This window comes from Poecile atricapillus, chromosome 2 (assembly GCF_030490865.1).
Source record: "Poecile atricapillus isolate bPoeAtr1 chromosome 2, bPoeAtr1.hap1, whole genome shotgun sequence".
Classification (NCBI taxonomy): Eukaryota; Metazoa; Chordata; class Aves; order Passeriformes; family Paridae; genus Poecile; species Poecile atricapillus.
In genome coordinates, this window is record NC_081250.1 from 5,368,306 (window position 1) to 5,393,060 (window position 24,755).

Genomic DNA, 24,755 nt, shown 5'->3' on the forward strand with positions numbered 1-24,755 from the left:
CGCATCGTCCCGTTTCACGGTGCCTTTTTCATCCTCCTCCTCTTCTCAGCCCTCCTCATCCTTCCTCCCTCCGCACCATTTCTCTGCCATCATTTCTCCTTCCCCGGAGAAGGAGATTCCTTCTCCATCATCCCTCCGCCTTCCCGGATTTCCCGGCCCGCGCTCCCCGCTCTCCTCCCCCGCTCCCACCGGCGGCAGGGGGCGCTGCGGGGCCGCCCCTCCCGCGCTCGGCGGGGCGGGCGGCGCCTCCATCCCTCCCTCCATCCATCCCTCCATCCCTCCCTCTATCCCTCCCTCCATCCCTCCCTCCCCGCTCCCCCCCGCCGCCCGCCCGCCCGGCCGGGGCTGCGCTGGCTCCGCTCCGCTGCCGCGGCAGCCGCACAGACGGCGCGGCGGCTCCGAGCCATGCGCGCTCGGCGGCGGGCGGGCAGCGCGCTCCGCGCACGGCAGCCCGGCCCTTCCTCCCCGCGGGACGGCACCGCTGGCGGACTAAAACTCTGTGGATACAATCAAGTGGCTCTGGGACTCTTGGTTTAGCAGGAAAAATTAAATAAACCAATGTAAGTTTCTCTCTTTTTATTTCGTTTGCTTGTTAATAAAATGGTAATAAAAGAAAAAAAAATAAAATAAATAACGGGGAAGAAAGGAGCGGAAAGGATGCCCGGTTCAGAGCGTGTCGCGGAGGAGGAATGAGTAGCGCCGGGGTTTTCCCTTCCCCAAAGTTTCCCTCCCCGACCGTCACCGCGACCGTCCCGTCCGAGCAGGGCGGCAGAGAGGGAGCGGGGCTGGAGCAGAGGGAAGTTGGCAGAGCAAAGCTTGCGCTGGGCTGTGGAAGCAGAGGATTTAAAATCTTATAGATATAGATGCGTATTGCTCTTTAAAGGTAATTCTGGCCGAGAACCGGTTTAGTTTCCATCTTGCCCCCGCACCCAGAAGTGCCGGGAAGAACACAGAAAATACTCTGCGATTGTTCAGTTGATGTTATGTGGTGTCAGATGTGTTGGAGTGGAAATCTAGTGGCAGGTGTTGAAGGGAAGAAATGAGCTGGAATGGTTATTACTGTGGTGGCAGGGAAAACGTATTGTTCTTCTGTATGGCAAGGGTGTTACTGGTATTACTTGTTGTAAGATCTGACATATTTTAAGTGTGTTTCTTAATGGCACTGAGCACGTCAAAGCTGTTTGTAGAACACCTTTGCTTAAAAAATGGGGAGTTTTACAGGCACAAATTAAAAACTTGACTTGGCTCATGTAAATAAAAGCAAAATGGGGAGAGCTCTGCTGCGCTTCATCAAGGTGATCATGATTTTATTGAGGCAACCCCGAGGGGAACAGTGACACACTGGGAGCACTGTGAGAGAGAATGAAAGCTAAATTAAAGCAAAACTTATGCAATCAAAGTGTGGCTGCAATGGGAATAAATCAGACCTTTCAGTTTTATTTTTCTTGGAGATTTGGGTGGAAGAGGTGGAGATGAGCTTCTAAAAAGCAAAGAAATACACAAGCCAGGCACATCTATGGCAACAGGTCTCATTTTGCCATGCAAAGGGTGAGCTGAGCCTTGTGAGTGCTTGAGCCAAGCTTTTCCAGTCACAAGTGGGGCAGTGGCTGCTCCTGCAGACAAGCCTTGGATCTGGAGTTGGTGGCCCTGATTTCTCCCACCGCCAGCCTGGCGAGCAGCTCTTCCCAAAACACAGGGCGGATGGTGGAATAAACACAGTGATTCAAAGAGGATTTGTCAATACTAAAAATAAGCAGGCCCACAGATGTGTCCTAGGGGGTCATGTCCAGGCACAGCATTTTCGGGACCAATGAGCCGATTTCGGTGATTTTCTGTCTGTGTGTCCTGTCCAAGGTGCTGAAGTTCATTTTGCTGTAATTTCCCAGGATTTTGGGGTTTGGCAGAAGTGGTCTTGGAGACTTCCTGTCATCTTAAACCAGCGAGGGGTTCCCCCCCGGGTTGTATGAAGAAAAAGCAGGGATGTGTTTTCAGACACGTATGTTTGATCCGTCCTTTTGGCGTGGGGAAGCAGACCAGGTGGAGACGCAGATGGATCCAGCAGATCCTATAAGCTTATGGTGGCAGAGAATTGGAAAGGTCAGAGCTGTGAGGCAGTGAGGAGTGAAACCCTCTTGCTCTGATGGACCAAGGAAGTGGTGGTTTTGGAAGTGTCACTTCTGCTGGTTCGGGTGCATTGCCTTGATGAGACTCCTGGTTCCGAAAACACTGAAGGGAGCCCAGAGTCAGGATAAGATGGGAATGATACAACTGGAATTGGAGTGATGTCCACTGGTTTTGTTAATATTTTTTTATTCTGGTACAGTTTTTTTTTAAGTGGAAAATGTGGTTGACAGAGAGTTTCAGAGACAGAGGGTCCTCAATAAAAAATGTCGTGTGTTTTTGGGGCAAATGTCTCAACACGTAAGCAGTGGAAGTTGTGGTATTTTTAGATTAATGTGCCAAAAGGTCTCAGCCTTGAGTAGTGGAGTTTATGTAACTTTGGTAGGGGGCAGATCACAGTACTGCCAGAAATAATCACAGATTAATGTTTTACTGAACTTGCTCATGATTGGAGTTGGATGTTGTAACACGGTTTTTCTCAGTTCTTGCCGCTCACTCTGAATCATCCATAGTGCAGCTTTGCTCTTCTGTCTGAGGCTCTGAGGGTTTTACAAGCACCAAGGGTCAGCTTCTAAAGCTGGAGTTCTCACACAGAAGTGGTTTGTGCTGCAAGGAGCCCTGCAGATTTAAAGCATGCCAGGGCTCTGTACAGTGTGGCAGGGAACGGATCCTGTTTCATGCCCTCAATCATTCGTCAGAGGTCACAAAGGTATTCAGTTGCATCATTGGGTATGTAGCCTAAATACCTTGACCATGAAGGGGGTATGTAGACCACGAGACTTTGTGACTCTGAATGACAGCTCATGGGTACAGACTTTAAAACTGCAACAGAGTTGAGAGCATTTTATTCCTGGCTTGAACGAGAAAGTGGCCTCGGTTCTTGCTGTGATGGACTAACACCTGTGGCACCAGCTCCCAGCTGCCAAGACCTTTACATGTTACAGGAAAAGGTTGAGTAGTTTCTGTGTTCTTCATTTAAATGCGTTGTCAAAATTATGTTTAAAAATTTACTGATAGGAAATGTCATCCTGACTGGGAGATTAATGAAATACAGCTACTTTTAGTTTCTTTAAATATCCTATTTATGATGTTAAATAGGGATTGGTTTAACTTCTCATTCCCTTTCTCTCTTTGGTGTCTTGAAGGAGTCCTTTGTGCATGTATAGGAATAAAGAACGTTTTGGGTTGCATATTAAAACATGTTGGTGATCATTCAGAAATCCTAGTCCTGCTTTTCAGACTGAACTTCTTACCAACTTATTATCACCTTTAGTGCCTTAGTTTTTGAAAGCTCAACTTGAAAAGCATAGAAGGGACCTGTTGTTTTCAGAGAGTGGGTGCTCAGCTCTTCCTGAAAATTTCTACCTTGTAAGTTGTCTCTGATGGTGCTCAAGATTTACTCTAGAAAATTATAGACCTCGTTGTTAAAAGGTGACAACAAGTAATTTCTCAGTTCTCTTAAATAGAACTTTGGTAACATAGAAGCAGCATCACCTTAAATATCCACTTAAATTTCTGGTTTGTGTTTACACATTGTCTTGATGTAGGGCCTTTAAACATGGTATAAAGCAATTTATCGTTGGAGTTCTGTCATTGCTTCTCCCTTTCACCACCTAACCTGGAGCAAAATGCGTGAAGTCTGTTGGGTATATTTCTGCTTGCTTGTAGTGAATATCTGTTCCATGGTGTAATGGATGATTGCAACCAGTCCAGATAAAAATGTATTTATTTATCCTTTAAATGGGATCGTCCTTATGAACACCTACCAAAAGGAAACCCTGGTTATATTTCTATTGATCTTGGTTTATTATTTACTCTGCAGACCAAACTGAGGAGCCCACTTTGACCTGGCTCTGTCTCTTTGGGTTTCTCTTGCAGAGTGACAGTTTCTAAATCAGGACGGAAATCAGGTCACATTTCTGGCTCTACAGGATTTATCTCATTGCTCTTCTTTCAAAGTAATTAGAGTTACTAATAATGAGGAAAAGAAAACTTTTCCAGAACTGGAATGTCCCTAACTCCTCTCTCCTTCTGGCAGTTTTTGTGTCACTGAAAAGATCCAGGTAGTTCAGAAACTTTTTTGTATAGGATCCTTTTGCTCTGTTATCTACACAATGTCTTCCTTTCCATGCAGCTGCAGGCAATATCTTCACCTTTGCAAATGTATCTTCTTTCCCATAGAATTGTATTTCCTTATTTATTTCCCAATAATTCTGGAGCTGGTGTTACCAGCTCCAGGCTGTCCATTTGTAGTGAGTGAGATCCCAGATTTCAGCTTGGGAGAAGAATAAGAACATATTTATTAAAGTTATTCCCTGTCCCAGTCCCTCAGCTGGCTCAGGACAGTGATTTTGTTAAATTCATGCTGTACCAGCTGTCGCGACCACTGTTTGTACCTCTCCTTTTCAGGTTTCTAATCAGTCAGAGTTCACAGAGGAAAATTCCCATGAAAGTCGGCAAAAGAGACACAAAAATTCCCTCTCTTCTCACACTCCCACCTTTGAGGTGGTGTAGCTTGGCCTCCCACCAGGAGATCACCTTGTGAATCATTAAAGTGCAAAGTTTTCATCGGTGTCAAAAGATCCCTTATCTCTCATGGCAGAAACATGCCTCACTGCTCTTTGTGTTGAACAAAGCCTTTGTTAATCACTGTACTGCATAACAAGAATGGCCTGAGTTTTATTTTTATCATCATATTGCAAGAGCTTTTTGAATGTAGAGATTTGACACATCAAATAATACTGTTGTACCAAAACATGTAGAAAAAATTAAAAATTTTATTAAGCTTCAAGTTTTCTCTTTACCCTCTTTTATTTAATTATAAAATTTGATGCTTTCTTTTATGTCATGGAAAAAAAATAAGTCCATACTTTACTGGATTATTTATTTCATCTCTTAACTTGAATTGAGTTTTCCCAGTTTGCTAAACTTTAGTTTTTTACTGCAATGCTGAGAGCCCTGCCAACAGGTTGTAGATTCTTTTTAAAGCTTGCTGGATTCCTAAGGTACTAAAACTGCTTCAAGTTATTCAAGTTATTGTTTGAAAGATATCTGCAACTTGTACTTTGTCAATTTTAATCCAACTCTAGTATAAAAAATCTAAAAAAATTTAACTAATTTGATTTGCAAGTGTATAAGAGTTAGGTGATTGAATGAAGACTATAGGCACAATTAAGGTGTGTTGGAAGAAATGAGTCTTTTTCAGTATTCATGGCAATTGAAGGTTGATTGTCAACACAAATCCAGATTTTTAGGGTTTTCAAGGGGTTTTGGGAGGTGGAAGTTGTGGCTGAGTTTTTTTCCCTGTTGATTTTAAGTCTTCAGAGAAAACAAAACAAAACAATCTGTGTGATACAAAGTCATAGAAATACTTGTCTATGGGCAATTCCTTTTTAAGACCCATTAGCTGAAGATAGAGACTAACTTTTAAAGCCAAAATTCATTCTTAAAGACTGCATTAGTTCTAAAGTGATTTTTCTATGTTTCTTTTCCTTCTCATAATGAAATGGTCACTTATACCCCTTAAAAAGAACAGTTCTGTTAGAGGCTGAATATGCCATTGGTGCTCCCAGCTGCCTTGAAGCACGCTGGGTCTTACAAGCTTTGCCTCAGGTTTAGCAGAACCTTGGTCCTGGGAAACCAAAACAGGACAGCACAGAGGGATCACTTCTGGTTATTTCCAGTGAGTAAAAATTCCCCCTGTAGGAGCCAGATCAGATTTTGTGCCCCATTGCCAGCCCATTCCGGTCCTCTGAGGAGCATCCCTGCTGCAAGGTCAGCCACTCCCCCTGGGAAATGAATTTTAAAGTGATGAAAAAGAAAAAAAAAAAAAAAAAAAAAAGCTCCCTTCCCATGGTGTAAAGCTCAAAAAGAGGAGCAACTCTGTCATGAAGTTTTTGTTTTAAGCTGTTAGGCAGCCACCAGAAGTGGGCAGAGGTTTAGGGAGAGCAGTGTTAGCGGGAGGCTTTAGGGGAGAGGAGAAAGGAGCATCATTAAAATGTTACAGCCTGACCTGCAGACAGGCACTTGGTGTTGTCTGAGGCCTGACACGCTGGTAGCACGTTACATAATGCACAATTATAAAATCACACTAAAGCCTCTTTAAAATACCTGCCTGATTATAACAGGGTAATTATGCCGCGTTTAATAGAGCTGAGTGCTGTGGGGAAGGGACCCTCCTGCCCTAAACCTGCTCCTGTGCCTGTCCCCCCGGATGCAGCCGGCAGTGCCATCCTCTCGGAAGCCCTAAACCCTCCAAAACCCCCTCGGGTGTGTGCCTGTTCCTCGTTTCGCTCTCGTGTTACAGAGGTTGTCCTTTCCTTCCGGACGGATTTCTGGCTGTCGCTGCTCCCCATATTAGTCCAGCCAGCGCGATGTGACGCGGCCGCCCTCTCTCCCTCCCCGGGGCCGAGCACATCGCCTCCTCTGCGTCCCCAGCCCGATCCCCAGCTTCATCCCCAGCCCGATCCCCAGCCCCATCCCCAGCTTCATCCCCAGCCCGATCCCCAGCCCCATCCCCAGCTTCATCCCCAGCCTCATCCCCAGCCCGATCCCCAGCCCGATCCCCAGCCTGATCCCCAGCCTCCGGTCCTGCATATCCCCTCCGGCCCGCTCCCCATCCTTCTCCCCATCCCGCTCCCCATCCCGCTCCCCATCCCGCTCCCCATCCCGCTCCCCATCCCTCTCCCCATCCCGCTCCCCATCCCGCTCCCCATCCCTCTCCCCATCCCTCTCCCCATCCCGCTCCCCATCCCTCTCCCCATCCCTCTCCCCAGCCTCATCCCCAGCCTCCGGCACCGCGCTGTGTCCCGCAGCTGCCGGCGGGGCAAAGGCTCTGCCAGCCGTGTCTGCAGCGAGACGGTCTGCAAAGCACTGCAAGTATTTGAACAATTTTTTAGTTTTTTTGGGTTTTTTTTCCCCCTCCCCGTATCTCTTTCCAACAGCGTCTCACGTCGAGAGGTCTGATCGGGCTCGATGCGAGCGTGGTTCCCACTCAGCCGCTCCGCGGAGAGCCCCGGCTCCCTCGGGAATCGCCCCTTCGGCGGAACTCCCAGGGTTTGCCGAGGTCCTCGCAGCCCTTCCCTTCCCCGCGTCCATCAAACGGAGGGATGAGTCCTCTCCTCGGCTCTGCCGGCGTAAATCCAGATCGATTTGTTCGACTTCAGCAGAGCTAATCCAGATTTACACAGCCCTTTCCCCGAGGACTTCCCCCGGTTTTCGCTCTAGGTGACCGTTAGTGGGCCAATGTCAAAATACATCTGATCTAGGCAGATTCCCTGTCTCCAGATATTAATTATTCCCTGGCAAAAGTTTCTGGGGAAGAGCAGTTGGATTTGGAAAACAATATACAAATTCTGTTGCTAATTTTAGAAAGTAAGGGGGATTTTTTTCCCCTCCTGTTGAAACTAAATATAATTTGAACGATAATGTACAAAGTCTTAAATATAGCCTGCAATTATACATGGCATATGAATAGTTTCTTTTGGTTTTAACATGTTTGGTTTATTTTTCCATCTTTCTCAGCAGACAGCTGTTAGATAAAGGGAGAAAAGTAAATAGTTGTTATGAAACCATACGTCATAGCTACAAGGAATAATTTTAAAAAAGGAATTATCATATGAATAAGGGAAGATAAAGACAAAATAAATCCTTTCTGTGCTTTTTTCCCTTGCCCCTCCATTTTATGACACTTCTGTAGTAGTACTTTATCTGAGAAGTACTTGAGTGCTTCTAGAACATGTTTCTTGTAGGTCCATCATGCTCCTGCTGGATTCAGGCAGCTTTGAACTGAGACTCTGGATCCTGCATGGAAAGATGAAACTGGGGTAGAAACTTTCCTAAGAAAATCCCTGGTTTCTTGGGTTCCCTTGTGAAAATTTTGCTTGAATTATGCTGAGTTTGCTTCTCTATGAAGTTGCTCAACTTGACAACTCCCAAAAATTTTGTTGCGACTGCACGGTGTCTGAGCAAGCACCTGCAAGGTGTACAGATGCTCTGGCTTGAACAACTTGCTTTTTCTGCCAGTTGTGAAACACAGTTCTGCTCCTCAAGTGCAAAATTGTTCTTTTGGTTAAAAGTTTCTTGGGGCTTTCCCCAAGAGGGCTGGCTGGCGGGTCTCGCTCTGAGTGTTGTGTGCTCAATAGTCAGGACCCAGTAAAGCTTTTTAGCTGCTTCTTAGGACAGGCCAGAAAGAACCTGGGAACACTGTACTGGGTCACAGATCGCCGATTTTTGCACAGCTATGGAGAGTGGCATAAAAGACCCTCAAAATAATAATAACAATACTAAAAAACTCCCCAAAATGATGGTTGTAGACTTCTGGGAGCAAAGCAAGTGGCTGTGTACGAGGCTGTGATCCAAAAACATTGAAATATTCTGGGCTGTGGTTTTCTTTTATTAATTAGTCTAAGTGATGTTCAGAACCTGAAACCAAGGCTTTTAGACACATCTCTGGTGCCTAATTCTGCTCAGTGTCTCATAACAGGGTGAATCAGGAGACTGTTTATTGAAGTCAGTGATGCAGTGTCGATGTAAAAGCGACAGAAGGGAGATGGAAGATTTGTTTACGAGCAGAAAAGTTCCCTGGACAGTTTAACACTAACAGAGAAAATTACTGAATAGCTGCAAAGCACAGAGCTTAAATGTAGCTGAAATAAGTCTTCTGGAGCATTTCCAGAACTATTTTAAGGGTCTGATCCAGAGCCTGACGAAGCCAAAGGTAAAGCTCTTTTTGACTTCTTCAGATCCGACATTACATTTTGAAACATCATTCCCCCTCTGGAATTTTCTAAAGCTGTCTCATAGGTGGTTTTTAATTAACTATTATGTCAGATGTAATTTCTTTTGTATCCCTTTAGTACTTGGATTTGTTAACTATAAGAAATAATAGCATAATACCTTTGTTGCACAGGAAATTCTGATATATGTAGTCATTAGTTGTACAAGCCATTGAAGCTCAGGTTTTGTTGCTTGGCTTGTCCATTGGTTTAGCAGTGTGTATCTGTCTTATTCTGTAGCTTTTGAACCCACTGGACAACTTGATTCAGAGGCTCAGGACTAAGGGGTTTTTGGCTTTTGTAAGTGCTGTTTAAGGATGTTGCTGGGTTGAGAGTAGAGAGGCTCAAAGGAGCATCAGATGAAAGAAAGCGACTGTGCGGTCACCCAGACACGTACTACACATCAATGAATCCAGCAGTGTTCCACAGGGGACTGCACTAGTTCAGTAATGTGGGTTTACAGAATTTTTATTGTGTTATTCCATCTTATATTCAATTTTATATTTAGTGTCCCATTGTTAGGCCAGTGACTGCCTCACCTCCACCACCCAGGTCCGTGAGATCAGGTAATGCCAGGTGTAGGTTGTAATTGCATAGTTTTAAAGGGAGCTTGAAAACAAAGCCCAGTGCATTTTGAAATAACCTAAAAAGGCTCCATCACGTGGATTCAGTGCTGGATCCAAGCCTGCTGAAGACCCTCGTTGGCTTCAGGAGGTTGTGGATGGGTGTTTGTGTCTGAGGAGCAGCAGCTATCAGGGGTCGGGTACCAAGAGTGTCTCGGGCTGTGAGAGAGCCTGGTCCTGTTGAAAGACTGGAGGAGGTGGCAGAGGGACAAAGATGATGTTCCCTCCTTCCTTTATCCTGCCCCACAACTTTGCAGCTGAGTGTCCCTGTGTGCAGGGGGGATGTTGGACTGTATTGGCACTGCTGCCCACGTATGTGCATCAGTAGGGATTAATAACTATATAGAAAAGACAAGTTTAATTTATATATGCTTCTTATTAAAAAAAAAAAAGAAAAAAAAAAAGAAAAACAAAGCAACAAATCAGGGATGAAGCAAGGATATCAAAATTGCAATTTCCAGCTCCATCAGTGGTGAACTTCCCATTTTGCTGGGAGCTGGCCTGGTTTTTGTGGTGTCAGACAGGACGTGTGTGCCCAGCTATTGCAGGAAGGTGCAAAGCAGGATGAGAGGCAGCAGGGACAGCACTGGGGATACCCTGCCTTGTGTGCACCCATGCCAGGAGCCCATGGCTCTTTCTCCTCCAGCCCTTGCCCTGCCCATGGCTGCGAGTGGTGCGAGGAAGGGAAAATGGAGGGTGTCCCTGACCCCGGTAATCTCCAGCTGCCACCGAGCCTCCCGGGAGGCAGCCGTGGCCAGCACAGATTAACACAGCCCACAGCAGGGACTGGCCTGCAGCCAGCATGGCCCTGGGATCAAAGGAGCATGGAGGTGGCTGAGAGCCACCTTGGGGCCCCTCCTCCTCACCTCGCTCTGCAGCAGCTTTTGCCTCCCCTGATAAATCAAACCCACCCCCAGCCGCCGGGTGCAGATCAAAATGCTTCTTTCCCTGGGTCTAGCGCAGGGCATTTGTGTCCAAGGTGTGGTTTCAGAGCTGACAATTGGATAAAGTCTTCAGGGCCCTGCTCGGGGATGTGTGCTGGCTGCCTTTTTTCTTGATGAGCAGAAAAAGGGCGTTCTGACCCCAAAGGATAAATGATGGTGGTACAAAAACCATCATGAGGGTGTCACCCAGTGCAGAGGCACGTCATGAGCTGTGCCCAGCTCTCTACAGTGTCCTCGCTGGCCCAGCTGCCTCCAGGAGGAAAGGAGCAGGAGGGAACTGCGAGCAGCATTATTTTGGAGTTTAAAAGGTCTCAAGGAGCCAGGGATAGCACAGAAATTGGCATCACAGCACTGAAAATGGTGAATTTGAGTGGCAAGCTGGCGCCTTGATTTGGTTTGCAGTGGGTGGTCTAAGTAAGAAGCTTTATTTCTGTTAGAGAGGTTATTTCTTAGGGCTGTTTGTTTGCCAGGATCAGGAGGAAGGTGGTTTAAAACATATTTTGGAGGGATTATCAGTGCTGTCCCAATCAGTTCCAGCAGCCCTCGTGCCCCAAAATGCAGAGGCTATTTCCTGCTGCATGGCCAAGTCCTTTCAGGGAGGTCCCTCATCCCATGCACTCCCTTTGGGCACCTTGAATTTCAGCTTCTCATCCCTGAGCCAGCAGCAGCTTTGTAAGGCAGGGAGTGCTGCTGACCAGCATTGCACAGCTGCCAGCAACCAGCCCTGGCATGGAGAAGTTTGTTTTCCAAGGTGGGGCTGGTGCCAGCTGCGCTGTTTTTATGATGTGATGGTCCCTGGGGGTGGCCAGGGATCAACCCTGCCTTAACTTCTGTGTTGTGTTACCCCTTGCCAACAGCAACCCAAAGTCCTGCTTTCAGGCAGGAAACAACCTGGAGGAATGGTCTTGGAAGGGAATTTTCTCCTCTCACTTCAGTGGTCCAGAGTCCCACCCTGAATGCAGAGCACCATCAGTTCATGCTCATTTTAAATTGTGGCAGCTGAACATGCATGCTGGTTTGCAGGACCATGTGGCCCAGGGCAGGACTCAAAAAGAAGCATCTCGCACATTTGGGTCTGTGGGATGTCAAATACCTCGAATATTTTCTTCCCAATGGCAGTTTGAAAGCTAGTTTTATAGTCACAGCTAGCATTGCAAGTGTGTGAGTAGTTCCCTGGTACGTGATTTCTTCCAGGAGGCTCCTACAACTTTAATGAATGTGAAAATTGTGATTAGCATGGGAGATCATTGCTTATAGCAACTACACGATGTATTAGTCTACCCATCAGTCTTGCTGTTAGAGCACTCTGCAGAATTCAATAAGCAATGTTATTTACACTGTTGTCTTTAGGAGCTTGAGAAACTTCCCAAAATGTCTTAAAATCCAGGAAAAAGCTTTGCTGCAAAGCAAGTTTGCTTCATTGATTGCATTTCTTCACTTTGGTTACTGAATGGCAGGCTAAAAATAAATTAAAAAAAACCCCAAACCAGTATTGAGATCAATCTCTAATTGATTTTGACTTGTCATATCCAGTTAAAAGCAGAACCAATGCTTTCTGAAATGTTACCAATGTTCTGGAGCTTTGTAAAGCTGCATATGAGAGAAAGCATCAATAGCAGAGTGTAAGATCTCTTAATTTGGGCTTCATACAGAGTTTTAGGCACGTAAATGTCAGACTAAAGTTCAAGTGTTCATCAAAGTCCTGTGAGGATCTCCAATGTCAATGAAATTCCTATTAAAAACTGTCCTGTGAGGCTTTGCTGCCTGCAGATGCTGGTGCCTTGAAACAAAAGTTGCATGGATTGTTGAAGAAAAGGTCTTCACAGGGTAAAGGGGTGGCTGAAGAGAGTTTGTGAGCAGGAAACAATGAAGGAGCTGCTGTGAGATGTGCCACAAGAGCCAAGCTCAGCTGCTTTGCTTCAGCAGTGGGTCAGCTGGGGACACCACCCTGGAGGGCAAGGACAGTCTGTGTGGCTCTGTCCCCACACCTCCAGTGGGGCCAGGGGCTCAGGATTCATCTCCAGTGCTAGAGGTGCTGGAAATCACTCTTTCCCAGAAGCAGGAGGGCAGGCAGGGACCAGACCCCCTGTGTTGTGCTTAGCATCACCCTGACAGCTCCCCATCCTGACCCTCCCTCTCCAGGAGCTCCTCCCGGCTCACTCTGCTAAGGCTGCCACTTTTCTGGATGTTCTTCCCTGGATTGCCAGCCTTGTGCCTTCGAGGGGGGGATGGAGGGAGGGGAGAGTGAACACAGAGGACAGCCTATTTTTAGGCTGACTATCTCCCACTCCCTGGAAGGCTGGGTGCCAATTAGGTGGTGTGGTGGGGTGACGCTCGCCTGTCCGTGACGCAGCCCGCCGGCAGAAAGGGAGCAGAGATTTGAGACCTTTCTGTACCAAGGGACCCTGAGCCTCTCTAGATTCTTGCAGTAATGTTTATTTTGTGCTGTTGCATCTGCACATTTTTATCTGGATAGTTTCCTCCTCCCTCCCATCACATTTTAAAACAGAGCTCCATGCTTGTTGTGCGGTGTTTTGAAGACCAAGTATATGATTTGGGCTTATGCCTTTCTGTTCCCTTTGTAAGAAAGAAAAGACTGGAAAATTTAGTCTCCACTCCATAATTTAGAGATTATAAAGCCATGAAATAAAACTGTGATCATCTACTCTGTCTTTAGAATAGTAGAGGGCTCCTCATAATTAGCATTGTTTCAGGTACAGCATGTACTGTCAAGAAAAGAGGAATTGAGCAGGATGGATTTTTCACCTTTCAGTCTTTGGTAGGTTATTAGTCTTTGGTAAAGCATGGTTAAATGATTTCCTTTAAACTGTGCACATTACACCTAATTAATATTTCTTTTGTTCCAGTTCTTGACCACTGGATTTCTTGTATATTATTCTGACAGTGCAGAATGTAATAAGGAGAGGAGTAGTAATGTTTTAGCTGTGTTTGTCCAAGGATGCTGGTACTGTGATCAATTAATGCTTTTCCATTTCCTTTGGTGTGATCGAGCTCTTTGCAGCGCTTACTATGAGCCTGATTTCCAGTGAATAATTGTCTTTAATGATACTTCCCTAAACCTTTCTAATTTATCAGCACAACCCTTGTGCTTTGGACATCAGAACTGAAATAGGGTAATGTTGCCATCAGTTTCTATCACTGTCCCCTGAGCCCTGATTAACCAAGCCCTGCATCAGCTCTTCTGTTCTTTCCTCCAAAAAGCAGAAAGGTTTTCAGTCACTCACATCTTTCTGTTTATCCACATAAAACATTGCCACAATTGTGGTTTTCTTCTGTGCTTCACCACAGTGTCCCAGTACTTTAGAAAGCAGCACTGATATTCAGAGTACATGTTGGCCAGGCCTGTAGGAACTCTTGGGTTCAATTATCATAACTTGTTGATATAGAAAGCCTAGCTAAAGAAACCAGGGTATTTTATACTCCTTTTGTACATCTTTATTTCTCTTAAATGTGAAATGTCATTCTCAGCATATTATTGGTCCATTGCATGGATTTTTCCTGAGTACAGAACAGAAATAGGTATTGAACATTGCTGCCCTTTCTGTGCTGTTGTGTCTGATGGTACTTAGAGGATACATTTTGTTCCTTATGTGTTTGAAAAGTTCCTTCTTGCCCTTGAAAAGGCTGGCAATTTCTCTAGCTGCAGTTTTGTCACTGATTCTTTCTATTCTAACACAAGCACCTGTGTTATGTGTTATCATGTTATTCTTGATTTACTTTATTTTTTCTTTTTCATTTTGCACTCTGGAGCATGTGCAACATTTTGCTTGTGACAGCATAGGAGGTAAAAACTTTTTTGAGCTCTTTCAGTGTCCAGGGAGAGTGACTGCACAGGCTCTGCACAGCATGGCCAACTCAGGATTGGAAGGATGAAGCTGATCTTTAGAGAACTGGGGAAATAGGAAAGGGAAAGTTCCCCTACATCTCATTAAGGGTGAAATTCTTTCTCTGCAGAAAGCCTCAGCAAAACAGATCTGCTCCACATCACCAAAGCTCAAAGCATCTCTTTTTTTAAGGGACAGACTAAGAGGGTTATAAGCCCCCAGACACTGATACATGACAGGCTGGTACAGGTTCCCACATCATGTCATGTGATGGCAACTACAAATACCCTCTTTTTCCTCCACAAAATATAGTTGTGATATCATGCCACCTTCTTCTGTGTTTCTGTTAGCAGCTCATACATAACTGGGGCTTAGAAAAATGACACCAGGGTCAAAACCAGAATCATCATCCTACAGCCACTGTCCTGCAGCTGAGCAGTGAACTGCTCCTCTGACTTCATCCAAAACAGCACCATTGGGACACTGTCCTCAGCACACTCTCACTGGGCTGAAACACTCAGGACTTTGGGAGAAGTTTTCTGCTCTGTGGGGAAACCCAGGCTGGGAGGTGAGCTACAGCCCTGGATCAATGAGCTGAACACCAAAGTTTGTGAGGAGGAAGGATAACTTCCCGAATCACAGTTGAAGCAGTGAGGTTTTCCTTCATTTGCTGGAAGTATCAGAATTCAGTCTATCAAACCTTCTGATTTTGGGGTCCATTAGCAAGACACATAAGTCTTGGCTTTTGACTGAACATGAGCTGTGGGCTGATGCATATTTATTTATTAATATTTTCTATTTCATGATTGTCCCAGATGTAGGGGAGGGAAATGACTTTCAAATGAGAAGATTTTTCTTAAGCCTAGAGCATAGCTGTACTTGGAATGCAAACTTTAATCAGTTGCTTGATGGAGAAATATGTAATAAAAGTGCAATCTCTGCTGGGTTTCCCTTCATCCCAGTATCAGCTGTAGGGTTGTGTCCCTTGGAAGAAATATGGATTGTGTGCAAAATAATTTTGACTCTTTGTAACAATCTTGTTGCAGAGACCATCTACCTTTCTTATGTGCTTATTTATCTTATTCATGACAACAATGACAAATATTAATAATAGTGATAAACGTGGCTTGGTGGGGAAGCTGTGCTTCACTGATGTTTTTGGGGAAGTTGAGTATTTATAATTTGGAGATTTTCTAAGTCTTACTCTTGCATTCAAGTGTTTGCTTCTTCAGTTCAGCAGCTGTCAGGTTCCTGGGCTGTCAGACACAGGAGTGCCTTAACCCCAAGGAGTCATCACTTCTTCCAGCAGCCCAAATCCTCTTGCAGGCAGTCACAACGTTAGTATGAGGAAATTCTGCTGGAGAGCAGCAGTATCTCTCTGTGGCTGCCCAAACCCTGTCAATGTTTGCTGTGCACCTAAAAAAAATCCCGGCTGCTCCTGTAAATGGTTGCAGTAAAGAGCTACTGGAGGAGGCAATTTTTTTTTCAGGGCAAAACCAGAGAGGCTGCTTAGCATAGTTTTACATGCTGCTAATGTGGTTTTATTGCTTCTAGGACCTGACCTACTATCGTTATGTGCTGCTGTGGAGGCTTTTACTCATTTGGAGCTGGTCCAGGGATCTCTAATGGGGCTCTGCACTGCATGACCTAGGTGTGCTCAGAATGACACCATCCCTGCACTGGGAGAGATGATTTATCACACTGCTGCAGACTGGGAGGGCTGGGAAATTGGGATGGCAGCACGCTCTGCCTTGTGCTGGAGTTTGGATCCTGTAGAGTACGGGGTGATGGAGGCAGGGCACCCCTGCTGTCCCCATCACCACACAGGCCATGAGTTTCTCTGTGCTCTGTTGTGGACTTGCTCTGTGCACACAGAGCACTTCAGTCCCAGCACGGGTGTGCAGGGGATGTGCTGAGCTGTGAGTCATCCCCCACTGCTCCTAATGAGAAACCCAACAGATTCCAAGTTAGAAATGGACAAAGAATGGCTTTTGGGATTCAGCTTTCCCTGCACTGCTGAGCCTGGGAGTCTTGCAGCCAAAATAATGAGTCTTAACATTATCCCTTTAGCCCCATAAGCATTTACCTCAGTGGTATATTTAGCAGCATCAATTATGTTTTGTGTGTATTTGGTGCTCCTAGTTTTGGCCTTCCTTCCCACTCTACAACCTCAAATTGCTGAAGTGATTGTGTGCTGTTTGTTGTGCTTTACAAGGTTTCTTGACAGCTATCAGCATTTTACATTTGTTACAGTTTTCTACTTTTTTTTTTCCCCTCCATGTATATAGTGCTGATCCAGGCAATAACATCTTGGCTGCAAGGACAGTTTCTTTCTGAGATGCTTAAATACAGACTGAGAAAACCTTATTTTGATGAGCAGTGACTTCTATGCCTGAATAACTCATAGGGACCTGGTTTGTATTCTGAAAATCTGAATGCCTCTCCTTTGTTATCAAAGTAACAATTTTATATTGGAATAGGCAAAAAAAAATTGTATCACAGAGGTGAAATCTTTGGATGACAGTGTGATCTTACTGCTGGGTGCTGTGACCACAGCACATGTGTTTAGATTTAAGCTAAAGGAGGGGTTGACACCTCGTGTTATTTACCATCATTTTTAAGTGTTATTTTTTAGGCACAGGGCTTTGATTCTCCAGATGCTGTTCCTGGGTTTTATTGTCTATGAGACTTCACTTGCTTCTCCAGGAGAAAGGAATGGGTGAATTCACAACAGAGTGATCACAGGACTGGAGTGAGGGTCAGACAGAGCTCCTTGGAACCTGATCCACTTGGGCTGGGAAGCTCTGCAGTTGCTCCCAGTTCCTTGAGGAAGCTTGGGCTGGCCTGAGGTAACCTCCAAAGGAAGGGCAGCAGCAACTGAGTCAAAGGGAATAATAATTTTGGAGGAGAGGAAGAGCAATCCAGGGAGGAGAGCCTGTGTCTTCCTGAGAATGGGAGATCATTCTGAGAGTTGTGTTTGCCTTGGGTACTCTTGAGTTGTCTGAGTGAGGAACCTGGGCATTAGATGACACTGCCAAACTGAGCTGGAAAATTGAGGCACTGGGTTTCAATGAAGAGAAAATGAGATAGCTGGAAAGAAAAAACCCAAACCAACCAACCAAAACAAACAAAAAATCCCCTTGCCAAAAGCAATTTAATTGGATAGAAATCATTTAAGTATTCTTTCACCACAAGGAGCACAGTTTTTCTTACTTTACAGAGGTAAAACTGAGGGCAAATTGCATGCCCAAAGTGTTGTAGGAATGACACAGCTACAGGGCTGGCCTTATACCATACACTAGCAAAGAAACTTTTTGTCCATTTCTTCAAACCTCCACAGAGAGCTCTGGAATGCCCCTTCCAGTCCCAGGGACCCAATGAATGATCTTTCCACCCATATCTTTCCAGAACTTCTCTCTTCACTACCATTCATTTATTTTTCCCAAATCCTTCTCCCTCCTGCCTCAAATTCTGCTAAGGTGAATATTCCCCATCACTTTGCTTTTGCTTCCTTCCAAGCAGAAGCACCTCCCACCCCAAGGGACAGCACTGGATCCAGTGTTTTCATGGACAGGAGCAGTGTGAGCATTCCTTACACAGTTAATCAGGTGTAGAGAAAGAGCACAACGTGTTTCACCTTGTGTGACCCCAGACACTGCCAGGAGGTGCCTCTGCATTGGTGCTGTATGAACTTGGAGCATCTGTGCTCTCACCATGTGCTTTGCTGATGCAGGATGGCTAAAATGTTCTGCTTAGGTGATGAAACACAGAAAAGGTTTTGTCTTCAGGGCTGCTGAGTTTCTCAGCTGAGGTCTGTGCTGGCCTCCTGTCCTCAGAACATCTTCTGGGTCTGCCTGGCATTTTCTCTGCATGGAGTTTGCTGTGCATGTCAAGACTGTGCTGCAGGAACATGAGAGCATTTAAAGCATGTTGGTATGAGTGGTTTTAACCGTGATCTTACCTCCATATAGGCTCCGAAAGTGCATGCTCAGCAAAACTGCTGAAAATGTGCCGGAGAGCTTAGCCACAAGAGTACATCTGTGAAATATTTAAAAAGTAGTCAAAGAGGGGGAAAAGTGAAGAGCAAATGGAGAAGAAAGTGTGCTGCTAGTTCAGTAGAAAAGACAATTGTACCTGCTGGTAGCAAGAGCAACTTCATCATCTGATGCATGGAACTCTTCCAGCTTGTCACAACCAATACTGCGCACCCAAGGCTATTTGTTGCATTAGCAATAAACCAGCGAGTGCAGGGAGCTGCAGCTCCTCTTGGCACAAAGGCTGGGCACCAGCTCCTGCCTGTGCAGATGCTGCTGCTGTTTAGACAGGAGAGGAGAAGGTGAAGATGTAAAATGTCATTGAGGTCATGCTGTGTTTCCCACCTGCTCTGAACTGGGTGCTGATGAAGCCCAAGTGCAAAGTCAAGCCTCAAGTACTATCTGCTATTTTGTGGGGAGGACTTAAAAGACACCTATCACCCTGCAGCTGAGGTTTGTTGTGCTGTACCTAAGAGAGGACCAGCTCTTACTCTTCAACAGGGGAGTACACAGGAGCAGCTGTCTCCAGATCCCAAATGGCAGCTCAAAAGTTGAGAAATCTCCATTCAGCTGTAAATGAATAGAAAGACATTAATTATCCTGCTCTGAATTCAGCCAAGATTGAGGGGAGATATTTTTCACAGTATGTGTGAGTTCCAGAGGTAGGGTCTGTCCTATGGACACAGCTCAGATCCATCAGGGAGCTGCATCAGTAATGGTATAACTGAGGCCAAAATCTTTCTTGGAGTTTGTTGCTAAGGACTTTCCTGCTGAATGATGCATGGCAGTGAATTAGCAGTGAGATGTCTGAGTATTTCATGTGTAATGTGCTCACGTGGTGGGATTTGTTCAGAAGGCAGTTTGCCTCACTGTATTCTTGACAAAAGTGTCTTGAAAGTTAGACCTCAGTTGAGTGTGTTGCAGTAATGCAGCAATGCCAGAGACCTGAATGAAGTTGGTGTGATTTCCCTTTCCTATCTTCTCTATACCTGAAAGGAAAGGAAGAAACTCGTCCACAGGCAGAAATAATCCTCCAGGTCACAGCTGACCCACAGGACACATGGCGGACAAGATGACAAAGAGAAAAGACCACATAACTTTTGTTTAAATCACATGGAGGTAGCTCTCTGCTGGACTTCAGTCTGTTTTATCTTATTGGAATTGAAATAATCTGAGTTTTGTCAAGGTTCCTGTCAGTTCCAGGAGAGACAAGCAAGCTGCACCTTCTGGAAAAGTATTGCAGAGTCATTTGCTTTCATGGTGGAACTACATAACCAACCATATTTGACTTTGCAATTCGGATTTTTCTCAGCATCTTGACCTGAGCAGATCTGTTCACAGGATGAAGGAATATAGAAGTGAAATTAATGAGGAAAAAGCAAATAGGTGAACTCTCCTGTGGAGAAAAAAGTTTGTACTAACTTGTCTCCTGGCAGCAGCCCTGAGGCTGCCTTCAAGACAAGATTCGTTGGACATGCAGACAGTAAATCCTGAATCCTAGAGATGGCTGAGCAAACGTGGCCTTGAAAATCACAAGCTGGTTAATAATTATGGAGTTTGTTGTATATACAGGCTGCATTGGAAGTGCTCATGAGGGCAGGAGAGAGAAATAGAGCACAAGGTTCCTAGAGATCATGGAGACTGACCCTTCAGATCTGAACTGGCCAACCCAGAAAAAGCAATTCCAAGTGTGCTTTAGCCTTCCTGACACCTGAAGCTTTGTCCTTCTAATTTTGAAAGCCAGCAGCTTGAGTTTGCCTGTCAGGTGCTGATTTTGAGGTGAGAGCTGCCTCCAGAATCAGAATCTGACTGATGGGAAAGCAGCTTGGCTGTTGAGCAGGGAGATGATCTCCCTTTGTGGGCATAATTGCTGCATTCCTTAACTGGGAGAGGAGTGGAGCAAGCCTGCCTGGGTAGGACTTACATGGAAATGGCATTTTTAGGGGAATGTTTGAAATGCATCTCACAGGCACCCAGTTAAACACTCTCTCAGTCTGGCCACAGGCCAGTTTAGAGTCCTTTGAACTTGTTGCCCTCCAGGCAGACCCCAGGGTTGAGTTTTCCTACAGATTTCCAGGATGCCAGGTCATTGCTATCCACAGTGAAGAGAGCCCAGCTGCCTGAAGTCTCGCCCCCAGCTCTGTGTTTGTCTCGTTGGCCCTCATTGTGGTTTCTCAGGCTCATCCAAAGGCAGGCATTGTTTTCTGCAGCTTCTGTGGCACTGTGTCCACTGGCAGACCTCTGTTTTCAGCAGGGTTAGGAGTCAGACCACAGCTGGTAGCCAGGCAGTCTGCCAGTGTGCTGGGCACATCAGCCATTTCTCATGATACAGAGCAGCTGAGATAGATTTTTCAATTTTTTTTTTTTTTATTTTTTTTTATTTTTTTTTGTGTGTGTGTGTAATCTTTGAAACACGTTGAGCTTGCCGTGTGGGAAAAAGTTCTGTCAGTCCTGTGCTTGCCTGGATCCAACTGTGGCAAGGGCACAAGAGTTTGGGAGCATATTTCTCCTCCTGGCTTAAAACTTACTCTCATCATATTGTGCCTGCATGCACAAAACCTCCTGGTAAGACACCGAGGTCCTGTTTGTAGGTGCAGATCCTCAGTGTGGTGCGTGTAGGCAGGGAAATAAAATTAAAAGTGTGTGCAAATTCAGAGGCTGCTTCTGCAGCTCTCCTGCACCATATGCTGCTCTCGGGAGAGTAGGATTTCAGCCCAACCAACAGGCTCCTGTGGGAGTGCTTCACTGCTGCTTTGCTGCCCTGGACAGAGGCTTTGCTTGAAGTTATTACCCCTGAACCAAAAGCAGAGCTGAGTGGCTCTCATGGTCTTGTTATTCTGCGTGGTCTTGCTTTAAGGGATTGATTCAGTGCTGGTTTCCTACTCTTTCTTCAGGAGCTAAGTTTTAGACTTTCCTCTTTCAAGGCGGGAAAGGATGAGAGAGGAAGCCACAGTATTAATCCCTGCACAGACACACTGATTCTGCTGAGGTTATTATCCTGAAACAGGAAAAATAAAGCTTCCATTGCTTTGAGAGTGGCAATACTAATTCAGTGGGATTTCCTATGGGTCTAGTTCATTTTCCTTAAACTCACCCTTCCAAGCCCAAGAAACCAAACCCCATGGTTTCTTCCTGACCACTTGTGTGGCTAAATGGCACTGTGTGCAGTGGCTTTTGAAGATTCCTTTGCATCCCTAAACCAATGGACATGCTGACTTCCAGCTCTCTGAATGGATGAGGGGTTGGAGCTACACCACAGAGGAGGCACAAACTCCCACTGATTTCTATTACTTAGCTCTCCATTTCTGTACCACGAGTTTAGTTCCTCTGAAATATCTACGTCTGTCTCAAGTGTGGTTGAAATTGGCCAATGGATTCAAAAGTTATTAGAGGGGATTAAAAGACAGACAGCATGACCAGATAAGCCTTTTTTCCTCAGGAAACTAGGCTAAAAAGGGAAAAAAAAAAACTAGTGCAAGGACTCCTGTGATGTCCTCTCTGCATCCTGGTTTTTTTCACTGTCTGGAGTAGTTAATACTGAAAGCTCTGAGTATTTACAAAGGATTGGTGCAGCATAAACAGAAATGGTTGTCTCCTTTCCTCTGACTGTTTATTTACATTACACCTGCAATACTGAATGTCATCAGTCCACTGATGTGAACCCTCCCACTGAGTCCTCTCTCTCAGCAGCTGGAATCTGGTGTGTGTGAGAAGTGGCTCAGAGTTACCCACATCTGAAACCCCCCCTGCCCAAAACAGGATTAAGTTTCCAGGAGACAAGCAAGCCCCATGGATTTGTCCCTGTTTGTTGAGGGGCTGTAAGAGAAACCAAGTCACTTTTAGCTTTGAGCAGGTGATGAAGACTCTGCTGTTTCTTCTCAGTCAAGGTGTGAACGTGGAAATATTTTAAATGAGTAGGCAAAATAGGCTGTTCCTATTTCCTATTAGTTCCTATTATATATATATATATATAGTTACTATATATATATATAGGTTATATATATAATATAGTTCCTATTTCCAGCCTCAAATACACCCCGGACTGGCACCCTTTACCAATGGACAACTTTTTACAGTCTAGAATCTGCCAGGGTTGCAGACCTTGGGAGGTGAGGAAGCCCATGAGGTGCTGTGCTTGGGCTCTAGGGAAGAGGATGCCACTTTGCACAGCACAGCTGTGACCCTTTGATCCCTGTGTGCATCACAGAGCAAACTCATTGTGATCCCATGATCCTGGAGGAGTGCTGGGATGGGTTTGGATTTAATGGTGCCTTTCATCTGAGAGAAGGCTGGGAAAATAGTTAGCCTCAGTTGCAAGAAGAAAAATAATTAAAGCCTGCACAGGTACTAAGACTTGGAATTTAATTTCAAGCTAAAGATAGATCTGGATATAGATCTGGATAGTTCCTGGAGATGGATCTTGAAATGTGAAGGAAAGGTATGAAGTTAGGATTTGGTACTCTGGTTATCTTGGCATTTCTAGCCCAGTTTTCTGTGTTATGTAGCACAGCTGGTACGGCTTTCCAAGCAGACAGAGAAATCAGAAATAAAAGGAAGGGCTGTCATTGAACCTGCCACCCCCATACACAAGTCCAGTGAGGCAGCTGGGCTGCAGTGTTCCTCCCTCCCTTCCTGCTCCTGTGACATTCCTGTTGTCCCAGCATGTCCTTCAAAGCATTGCTGGGGCCCACAAGGTGGCTTTGAAGAGCAGGATGAGGAACAACCTCCAGCTGACAGCCTGGACAGACTCATGTCCCCTTGCACCAGTAGGGCTGGGGTTCTAGTGTTTTCTGAGCATTCTCAAAGAAAGTGATGGCTCAGAATCAGTGCTTTGGACTCTGCTTGGAGGAATCTGGATGAGGTGGGCAAAGGGGTTGTTTGAGGTGATGGACGCCAGATTAAATTCACACCTGCCAAGGAAAAGGTTTCACCTGGTTCTGTTTGGGCTTTCAGACCTTCTGAGCATGTCCCACCCCAGGTCAGGGTGCAGCTTCACTTTCTGTATGGGGAGGCAGAGGATAATGGGCTGCAGGGAAAAAGCTTTGGAACTATGGGATGCCTTCATCTTGCTGGTGGAAGCGCTAAATAACCTCACACCTTTCTGCCTTCTGTCAATCCACAGCGTGTTTGTCCAGCGCAAAATAATTTCATCTGGTGCTGCTGTCAAAGAACAAAAAATAGCAACAGGAATTTTTGGGGCTGGGATTCATTTTAGAGGCTCAAAATGTCTGTGCAGAGTTGGAAATCCTTCCTTGCCCTTCCCCCTCAGCCGGGCACTTAACATGGTGAAGGAATGCATGATACCCTGCCTAGTCCTCGGGATTAGTATTTTATTTTGTTGTCTGTGTTAATCTAAAGCCCCTGACCATGCAGCAGAACTTCAGCCAAGTTCCTCCTTGGAGGAGTGTGGGAGGAGGGAATTAACGTGGTGTGTGAAACGAAGGGATGTTAAAAAGGGCCACTGTCTGTGACCCTGCTGTCCTGGAGGGACCAAGCTGCCCTGACCCTGCTCCATCAGGTGTGCAGCTGGGGGAAACCCCCTGTGCCACTGCAGCCAGGAAAAGCTCTGAAAACAGCTCCATGTCGAAAAGCAGCTTCCCAGCTGAAGTCTGGCATTCCCTCTGCTCCTGGGGATGGCAGAGCTGCTGCCTTCTGGTGACTTGCTCTCCAAAGGCTGAGAAGAGAGACTTTCTACCCCTGGCTGTGCTGGGCTGATTTATGGGAGATGTGGGTGCACACTCTGTGCTCCAGGACTGGCTCACTCCACGCCCAGCAAAACACTTTATGCCTCTACCCAGGCCCTCATCCCTTGGCAATGTTTATCCTGTTCAAGGTTCTGCCAAGTGCTTGTCCTACCCCAACCCCCTGCTGGAACAAGCTCACACCCGTTGTTTTCCTTTGCTGCTAATTTGTGGTGGTTTATTTTTCTTCCTGTGCCGCAAGAGGTACTGCCTGATATAACCTAACTCTGACAGACTCCTGATAGCAGCTCCCTCCCACCCTCCCCATTCCCGTTCATCTTGTGGCTCATTTTGAAATTGCCATTATTTCATCCCTCTGGGGCACCAGCTAAGGCTACCCTGATGATGGATGCTGCCAGACCAGATGCATAAATATTAAGAAAGCAGAAAGAACCAGACCTGTAATTTCTTCGTGCAGAACAGTGATGAGGATGCTGCTCTTACAGCTGACCAGCACAACTGCAGCCTGAGCTCCAGGTTTAGAAAGCTGTAGATGCTGGTTAAAATGAAGATTTAACTGGGGTTAACCAGCTTGTGGTCAGGCAGAGAAGCAAGCATGCTGGTTATACTGGAAATTTTTTGTAGGCTGCTATTGGGTTTGTTCAGCACACTGGGCTGGTCTCTAAATGTATATTGTACCTTGTCTAAATTCTGATGCTGGCAGTGCAAGA

At 45.7% G+C, this 24,755-nt stretch overlaps 1 protein-coding gene across 4 annotated transcripts in view; it reads left to right on the forward strand.

Annotated features, from left to right (window-relative positions):
* Window positions 1-332: 332 nt before the first annotated feature.
* LOC131575634 (sodium channel protein type 5 subunit alpha-like) overlaps window positions 333-24,755 on the forward strand; it is a 210,234-nt gene continuing 185,811 nt past the window's right edge. For 3 of the 4 annotated variants that reach the window (XM_058831335.1, XM_058831337.1, XM_058831338.1), the window contains exon 1: window positions 333-560. The gene's annotated coding sequence lies outside the window, so the exon portion shown is untranslated. The other variant, XM_058831336.1, reaches the window with a different exon arrangement.